A 9,124-nucleotide genomic window follows, 5' to 3' on the forward strand; every position below is an offset into this window, starting at 1 on the left:
TTCCCTGGTACTTGGCCCCCCTGGGATGTGGGCTCGACTTGTCGAGGCTGGATGCCAGTATATTTAAGAAAGAATTGGTGACCTGGTCCCCAGGAGGTAATCTCGACTGGGACCCGGACCTGCACACAACCTTAGCTAGGGAGTTTCAATAGTGCACTCATAGGACCCATTAACTGGTATCATTTATCCTTTGATTTATACAACAGGACCTGTAGGATTTAGACTGGGAAGCCGACCCATGTGTCCGGACCCTCTGGGTCACGGCTTCCAATTACTATGGTACTCGTCGCAGGGTGGTGGAGTGCGTAGGCTTACGGTACGGGACCAGGCTAAGCAGCCACGCAGCTCTGGACCTCCCCATGAGACGAGTGTCCTTTCTTTAGAGCCGGACCTCGGGTTTCCGGACCCACAGGACTATAGTTCTGGATACTAGGACACCCGCCACAGAGCGGTGAAGCGTGCGGGCTTAGGGTACTGGACCAAGCTAAGCGGCCGCACGGCTCCGGACCTCCCTAGGGACAATTATCCGTTCTCTTGGACTAACCCCCAGGCTACACGGCCTGGCTACTCAATCCGGATGTCAATATACCAGCAATGAAGGGAAACCGTATGGGTGGGTTAGATAAAAATAATGGTTGCAAACTTAAGCAGAATAAAACCACCATAAAGCAAATCTGGGGGAGGATCTTCTCTTCATAACTTGATGTTCATGAGCGTAAACCAACAGACCGGGTTTATGAGGGCGGATCTCACCGGGCTGGCGTACATATATGTGCTACCTAGTTACAAAGGAAGAAAACTGAATTCCCCAGCTTTGCTTTTATGGGAAGAACTTACGAAGGTGCTCTATGTTCCAGGGATTGGGTAGAGGCTCTCCTTCAGTTGTGGCGAGGCGGACACACCCGGGTCAGCATACTTCCGTCACCTTGAAGGGTCCTTCCCAGCTGGGGGAGAGTTTATGGAGCCCTTCTCGGTTCAGTACTTGACTTAGGACTAGGTCCCTGACCCTGAGCTCCCTACTATGCACGAACCGTTGGTGGTAGTGCTTGAGCGCTTGGTTGTACCGTGCATTTCGGATGGCCGCATGCCATCTACGCTCGTCGATGAAGTCCATGTCTTCACGCCGCAGTTGTCCCTGCATAGACTCATCGAAAGCCTGGACTCGTGGGGAGCCCATGATGATTTCCGGGGGAAGATAGGCTTCGGCCCCATAGACCAGGAAGAACGGGGTCTCCCTGGTGGCTCGGCTGGGTGTTGTCCGATTCCCCAATAGCATGGATGGGAGTTCACTGACCCAATTCGCACCATGCTTCTTCAAGTAATCGTAGGTGCACGTCTTGAGGCCCCTGAGGATCTTTGCATTTGCCCTTTCCACTTGGCCATTACTCCTGGGGTGGGCCACGGACGCGAAGCAGAGCTGGGTGCCGATGCCCTCGCAATACTCCTGGAAGATCCTACTTGTAAACTGGGTTCCGTTGTCCGTAATGATACGGTTTGGGACCCCAAATCTACAGACGATGGACTTGAGGAAGGCGACAGCGGCACCTTGGGTGATGTTGACCACAGGGGTGGCCTCTGGCCACTTGGTGAACTTGTCGATGGCGACAAAGAGGTACCGGTACCCGCCAACGGCCCTGGGAAATGGTCCCAGGATATCCACCCCCCATACGACGAATGGCCAGGAGGGTGGAATCATCTGCAGAGTCTGAGCTGGTGTGTGTATCTGCTTTGCGTGGAATTGACATGCCTTGCAGGACTTTACCATCTCAGCTGCATCCTAGAGAGCGGTTGGCCAGTAGAAGCCATGCTGGAAGGCCTTACCGACTAGTGTGCGGGATGATGAATGACTTCCGCACTCTCCTCCATGGATCTCCGTGAGCAACTCACGACCCTCCTCCTGGGTAATGCACCGCATGTGAATGTCGTTGGCGCCGCGGCGGTAGAGATCCCCTTCCACCATCGCGTAGCGTTTAGCCAACCGCACTATGCGTTCTGCGGACACATGGTCTTTAGGAAGGATATTCTCCTTCAGGTAGTCCCGAATCTCGGAGATCCATGCATAGGGACCACTCTGAGATATTGGCTGCGACGCTAAGGGGCTGGCAGGCCCCCCTGTAGCACACACAGTCTTTGGTGGGTTCTAGGACACCACCAGGACCGCTAGCTTTGAGGTGCTAGTCTCGCCCCCTTCGCCCAGTTCGGCAGGCTGGGCGGTGGGTCTCAGCAGCCGTCTTTCGAAGACGCCCTCAGGCACGAGTGCCCAAGTTGATGCCTTCACGGAGAGGTCATCTGCCGCCGAGTTGTCGGCCCGAGGAACATGTTGCAGTTCTAGGGCTGTGAAGTCTTTCTCCAGCTTCCTCACGTGAAGAAGGTAGGCTGCGAGCCTGGGCTCATTGCAGCTACACTCCCTGCGGACTTGCTTGATGATCATCTGGGAGTCTCTCTTCACCAGGAGCTGGCGGATCCCCAGAGATAGGGTTGCAGATAAGCCGAAGATCAGCGCCTCGTACTCTGCCATGTTGTTGGTGGCCTTGAACTCAAGGTGCACCATGTACTTCACTTGATCTCGCTTGGATCGATGAGGATCACCCCGGCCCCGCCAACTTGTTAGTGGGCAAATCCGTCGAAGTAGAGCGTCCAGTGGGGCTCGGTGAAGACCGGACCCCTGGGCTCCGCAGGTGTGGGGCCCGAATCAGGATCCGAACCCCCAGGGACGCTTGTGGGAGGCGTCCACTCTATGATGAAGTCAGCCAGGACCTGACTCTTGATGGCGTGGCGAGGTCGGAAGTCCAGCTAGAACTCAGCGAGCTCCGCGGCCTACTTGGCGATGTTGCCTGTGGCGTTAGAGTTGTGGAGGATGGCTCTTAATGGGAAAGGAGGTCACCACCACAACCCTGTGCGCTTGGAAATAATGGCGTAGCTTCCTGGACGCGACAAGCATAGCATAGAGGAGTTTGTGCATCTCAAGATACATGGTTTTCACCTCATGAAGGACCTCGCTGACGTAGTAGACCGACCTTTGAATGGTTCGGACCCCTGCAGGTTCCTGGCTTTCTGGTGTCGGTCTTTCGACGACCACCACCATGCTCACCGCTTCCGCGGCCGCCGTGATGTATAAATACAGCGGCTCCTCTGGTTCCGGAGCTACCAATATTGGTAGGGACACCAGGTGCTGCTTCAACTCCTGGAAGGCTTGTTCCGCCTCTTCGGTCCAAGAGAAGGGCCCAGACTTCCGCAGCAGCTTGAAGAAGGGCAGTGCTCTCTCAGTCATCCTCGAAATGAAGCGACTAAGGGCGGCTAATGACCCTGTAAGCTTCTGGACATCCTTGACTCGGGCCGGGGGCCTCATTGCCTCGATCGCTATGATCTTCTCCAGGTTCGCTTCAATGTCCCGGTATGAAACCAGGAATCCCAGCAACTTCCAAGCGGAGACACCAAAAACACATTTGTCCGGGTTCAGCTTCGTGCGGGTTGCCCGCAGCTTGTCGAAGACTAGGGTTAAGTCTTCCACTAGGGTCGACCCTCTCTTAGTCTTGACCACGATGTCATCGACGTAGACTTCCACTTTGTCCCTAATCAGGTCCCCGAAAGTCTTACTCATCGCCCGCACAAATGTAGGCAAGGCGTTTTTCAAACCGTACGACATAACAACATAGCAGTAAAGCCCGTCCACTGTTACAAAAGCGGTATGCTTCCTATCTTCCCTAGACATCTGGATTTGATGGAAACCAGAGTAAGCGTCTAAGAATGACAATAGGTCACACCCGGAGGTAGAATCCACGATTTGGTCTATACGTGGCAGTGGATACGGGTCCTTGGGACAGGCCTTATTCAGGCTGGTGTAGTCGATGCACATCCGAAGCTTCCCATTCGCCTTGGGGACGATGACTGGGTTGGCCAGCCATATTGGGTGATGAACCTCTTTGATGAAGCCAGCGTCTAGCAGCTTCCGGACCTCCTTTCGGATGAAGTCCTGCCGCTCAACAGACTGTCTGTGAGGCTTCTGACTCACCGGCCTGGCGTCGGGGTTGATCTTCAGATGGTGCTCGATCACCTCCGTGGGGATCCCATGCGAACACGTCAGTATTTGCCTGGAGGAAGGCGACGACGGCGAGTTCCTATTTCTCGTCCAGATCACCCGCAATGCGAGTGGTCTGGGTGGAATCCGCAGCGAGCCGGATGGCTTTGACGGGGACACCATCCAGTCCAGATGGTTGTACTTTTGGCGCCTTGGGGAGCACCTTGGTACCAGAGGTTGAGGGGTCCCTCCCTCCGTCGTCCGGGCGAGCAGTCTCAAGTGCGGCGGCAGTCTCTGCGGTCGCAAGTGTGGTGGCACGGTCACCCCGCATGGTGAGGACCCCAGTCGGGGATGGCATCTTGAGGACCAAATACCCGTAATGGGCAATGGCCATGAACCGGTACAGGGCCGGCCTGCCAATGATGGCGTTAAAGGGGGGTTGACCTCCACGACGTCGAACACGACATTCTCCGTGCGGAAGTTCTCCTCAGTCCCGAATGTAACCGGGAGTGCGATGCTCCCAAGGGGATACACCGGCTGTGGACCCACTCCAGAGAATGGACGTGAGGGTCCCAGAAGGGACCCCAAGATTTGTAGCTTCTTGAACGCAGCATGGCTAATGACGTTGAGGCCTGCCCCGCCGTCAATCAACACATGGTGCAGTCGCATGTTGGCAATGACACGGGCGGTGATGAGTGGCAGTATGCCGGCCCCTGTCATGTTGTCGGGGCAGTCGGATGCCCCGAAGGAGATGGTGGTGCTTCTCCATCGTTGATGTGGGGCAGCCTTCGGGACCCCTGGAGTTGCCGACAGGACCTCACGGCGTAGGGACTTGACGTTCCTGCGGGAGGTGAGTTCCCATCTCTCGCCGTACATGACGTACAGCTTCTTGTGGCGGTCGTTGTCATCCCCGGAGTCGGAATCTCCAGTGAAGACGTCCTTGAGGTCCCCCTCGGGTGATTGATACCCGAGTTCTCACTCTCCCGCGACCACTTCGTCGTCGTCCCTCTCCTTACCAGGCCGACGACAGGGCGGGGAGCCGTCCTTCGATGACTGCTCGCGTCGCTCACTGACGCGTTTCGCAAGCTTGATGATCTCGCGGCATTCCGAGGCGCTGTGGCGAGCGTTGGGATGCACTGGGCATGATCCGCTGTTGCCTCCCTGTGGCCGGGGGCGCTTATTGTGCTCGCCCCGGCCCTAGTCGCGGCTGCGACAATCAGAGCGGCAGACTGCGGCTTCTCATGGCCGCGGTTCTTCTTCTTCTTTTTGCCGCCCTGGGAGACGGCTCCGGTGCCTCCCATCTGGTTGACTCTGGTTTGTGGCGTCGAGTGCCATGCACGACCCTTGGCTGCTCTGGCGCACTTGTCTGCCAGAGTGAAGAGAGTGGAGATAGTCTCCACGTCGTGCGTGGCTAACTTCTCCAACATCTTTTCATCACGTACTCCCTGGTGGAAGGCCGTGATGATGGAAGCATCTGATATACGAGGTATGGTGCCCCGTACCTTGGTGAAGCGGGAGATGAAGGCCCGGAGAGTTTCTCCAGGCTCCTGCCTCACAGCGTGGAGGTGAGCCTCCACGCCATGTTGTTGATAAGCACTAGCGAAGTTCGCTGTGAACCGCGCAGAGCTCTTCCCAGGAGTAGATTGATCCTGGGGTAAGGTTCATGAGCCAAGTCCGGGCAGGCCCAGACAAGGCAACATGAAAATATGTCGCCATCACGGTGGTGTCCCCACCCGCTGCCGTAATGGTGGTGACGTACACCTGCAAGAATTCCGATGGGTTGGACGTACTGAAAGGGAAATGTGCCCTTGGGCCATTTCTAAGTATTTTGGTGATTGAGTGCCAACACAAGTGCTTAAATGTGAATCTATACCCATGGATGGACATAGTGCAAATCAAGAGTAAAGGTATGTTTCTAAGCCTTAGTACATTGTTTTGAAGACTAATGTATTGTGTCTAAGTGCTTGAAACAGGAGAAATCGAGTCAGAGAAAAGTTGGCTGTGTACAGCCAAAAGGTTGTTCGGTCTGGAGCACCGGACTGTCCGGTGGTGCACCGGACAGTGTCCGGTGCGCCAGGCTGCCTCGAGCGAAGTGGCCGCTCTCGGGAATTCGCCGACGGCGTACGGCTAAAATTCACCGGACTGTCCGGTGTGCACCAGACTGTCCGGTGAGCCAACGGTCGGCCGGGCCAACGGTCGGCCGCGCGATCTGCGCGGGACACGTGGCCAAGCCAACGGTCGGAAGGGGGCACCGGACTGTCCGGTGTGCACCGGACATGTCCGGTGCGCCAACGGCTCCAAATCTGCCAACAGTCGGCTTCGCCATTTAAGGAAAGAAATCTGGCACCGGACAGTGTCCGGTGTGCACCGGACTGTCCGGTGCGCCAGACGACAGAAGGCAAGGATGGCCTTCTAAATTTGCTCTCAACGGCTCCTAGCTGCCTTGGGGCTATAAAAGGGACCCCTAGGCGCATGGAGGAGGACACCAAGCAACCTTAGAGCATTCTTGATCATCCACACTCAGTCTTTGCGCATTCGTTTGTCATTTGCAGTGATTCGAGCTCCGTTCTAGTGAGAACTTTGAGATAGTCTTTTGAGCTCGATTCTTGGCCGTGTGTGTGCGCATTTTGCTGTGGATCTGTGTGGGTTGCTTCCCTTCCTTACTCCGTATTTCTTTGTGAATCTCAAGTGTAAGGGCGAGAGACTCCAAGTTGTGGAGATTCCTCGCAAACGGGATATTGAAAGGAAAAGCATAACACTGTGGTATTCAAGTTGATCATTGGATCACTTGAGAGGAGTTGAGTGCAACTCTCGTCCGTTGGGACGCCACAACGTGGAGTAGGCAAGTTTTGTACTTGGCCGAACCACGGGATAAACCACTGTGTCTTCTCTGTGTTGATCTTTTGTGGTATTGTGTTTTGTTGAGACTCATCTCTAGCCACTTGGCGATTATTGTGCTAACACTTAACAAGTTTTTGTGGCTATAAGTTTAAGTTTCACAGGATCACCTATTCACCCCCCCCCCTCTAGGTGCTCTCAATTGGTATCAGAGCCGTTCTCTTCAAGAAGGGACTAATCGCCCGAAGAAATGGATCCTAAGGGGAAGGGAATCGTGATCAACGACAAGGAGAAGGAGTCCTTCGTCAACGAGCCGAAGGATGACAAGCCTACTGACTCGGGCTCGGGCCACAAGCGTAAAGATGGGAAGAAGAAGAAGACAAGGCGCATCAAGGAGATCGTCTACTACGACGATAGCGATGAGTCTACTTCTTCCCAAAAGGACGACGACAACGACTACAGGAAGACGGTCAATTCGAACTTTTCATTTGATTATTCTCGTATTCCACATAGTTCGAATTCGCATTTGCTTTCCATTCCTCTTGGCAAACCTCCACACTTCGATGGGGAAGACTACGGATTTTGGAGTCACAAAATGCGTAGTTACTTATTCTCTCTCCATCCAAGCATATGGGAGATTGTAGAGAATGGAATGAAATTTGATAGCTCGGATAGCCCTATGCTTATAAATGAACAAATCCATAGAAATGCACAAGCTACTACTGTTCTATTAGCATCCTTATGCAGGGAAGAGTACAATAAGGTGAGCGGCTTGGACAACGCCAAGCAGATATGGGACACCCTCAAGATCTCTCACGAGGGGAACGACATCACCATGCTCACTAAAATGGAGTTGGTGGAGGGCGAGCTTGGACGATTCGCAATGATAAGGGGAGAGGAGCCAACCCAAACTTACAACCGGCTCAAGACCCTTATCAACAAAATAAGGAGCTACGGAAGCACTCGATGGACGGACCACGACGTCGTTCGCCTAATGCTAAGGTCCTTTACCGTTCTTGATCCTCATCTCGTAAACAATATTCGTGAGAATCCCAGGTACACGATGATGACGCCCGAGGAGGTACTCGGGAAATTCGTAAGCGGGCGGATGATGATCAAGGAGGCGAGATACGTCGACGAGGCTCTAAACGGTCCAATCAATGAGCCTCAACCTCTTGCTCTCAAGGCAACAAGAAGCAAGGAAACGCTACCTAGCAAGGTGGCACAAATTGAAGCGGTCGGACTTAATGATGAAGAGATGGCTCTCATCATCAAGAGATTCAAGACGGCACTAAAAGGCCGCAAGGGGCAACCAAGCAAGACCAAGACAAAGGGGAAACGCTCATGCTTCAAGTGTGGTAAGCTTGGTCATTGTATTGCTAACTGTCCCGACAATGATAGTGATCAGGATCAAGGGAACAAGAGGGAGAAGAAGAAGAACTATAAGAAGGCAAAGGGCGAGGCGCATCTAGGCAAGGAGTGGGACTCGGACTGCTCCTCTTCCGACTCCGACAATGAAGGACTCGCCGCCACCGCCTTCAACAAGTCATCCCTCTTCCCCAACGAGCGTCACACATGCCTTCTGGCAAGGGAGAAGAAGGTGAGTACTCGAGACTCCACTTATGCTTCTTCTAGTGATAATGAGTCTAGTGATGATGATGACATAGACTATTCATGCTTATTCAAGGGCTTAGATAGATCTAAGATAGATAAGATTAATGAGTTGATTGATGCTTTGAATGACAAGAATAGATTACTAGAAAAACAAGAAGATCTTTTATATGAGGAGCATGATAAATTTGTTAGTGCACAAAATTCTCTTGCTCTAGAAATTAAAAGGAATGAAATGCTCTCTGGTGAATTATCTACTTGTCATAAAACCATTTCTACTTTAGAAGGTGTCAACAATGATTTAAATGCTAAATTAGAAGTGGCAAATAAATCTAATTCTTGTGTAGAACATGTTGTAATTTGTACTAGGTGTAAAGATTTTGACATTGATGCGTGTAGTGAACACCTAGTTTCAATTTCTAAGCTTAATGATGAATTGGCTAGTCTTAATGCTCAACTTAAGACTAGCAAGAATGATTTTGATAAGCTAAAATTTGCAAGGGATGCCTACACGATTGGTAGACACCCCTCAATTAAGGATGGACTTGGCTTCAAGAGGGAAGCCAAGAACTTAACAAGCCATAAGGCTCCCATCTCCGCCAAGGAGAAAGGGAAGGCCCCTATGGCAAGTAGTACTAAAAGGAACCATGCTTTTAT

This window comes from Zea mays, chromosome 8 (genome assembly GCF_902167145.1).
Source record: "Zea mays cultivar B73 chromosome 8, Zm-B73-REFERENCE-NAM-5.0, whole genome shotgun sequence".
NCBI classification, from domain to species: domain Eukaryota; kingdom Viridiplantae; phylum Streptophyta; class Magnoliopsida; order Poales; family Poaceae; genus Zea; species Zea mays.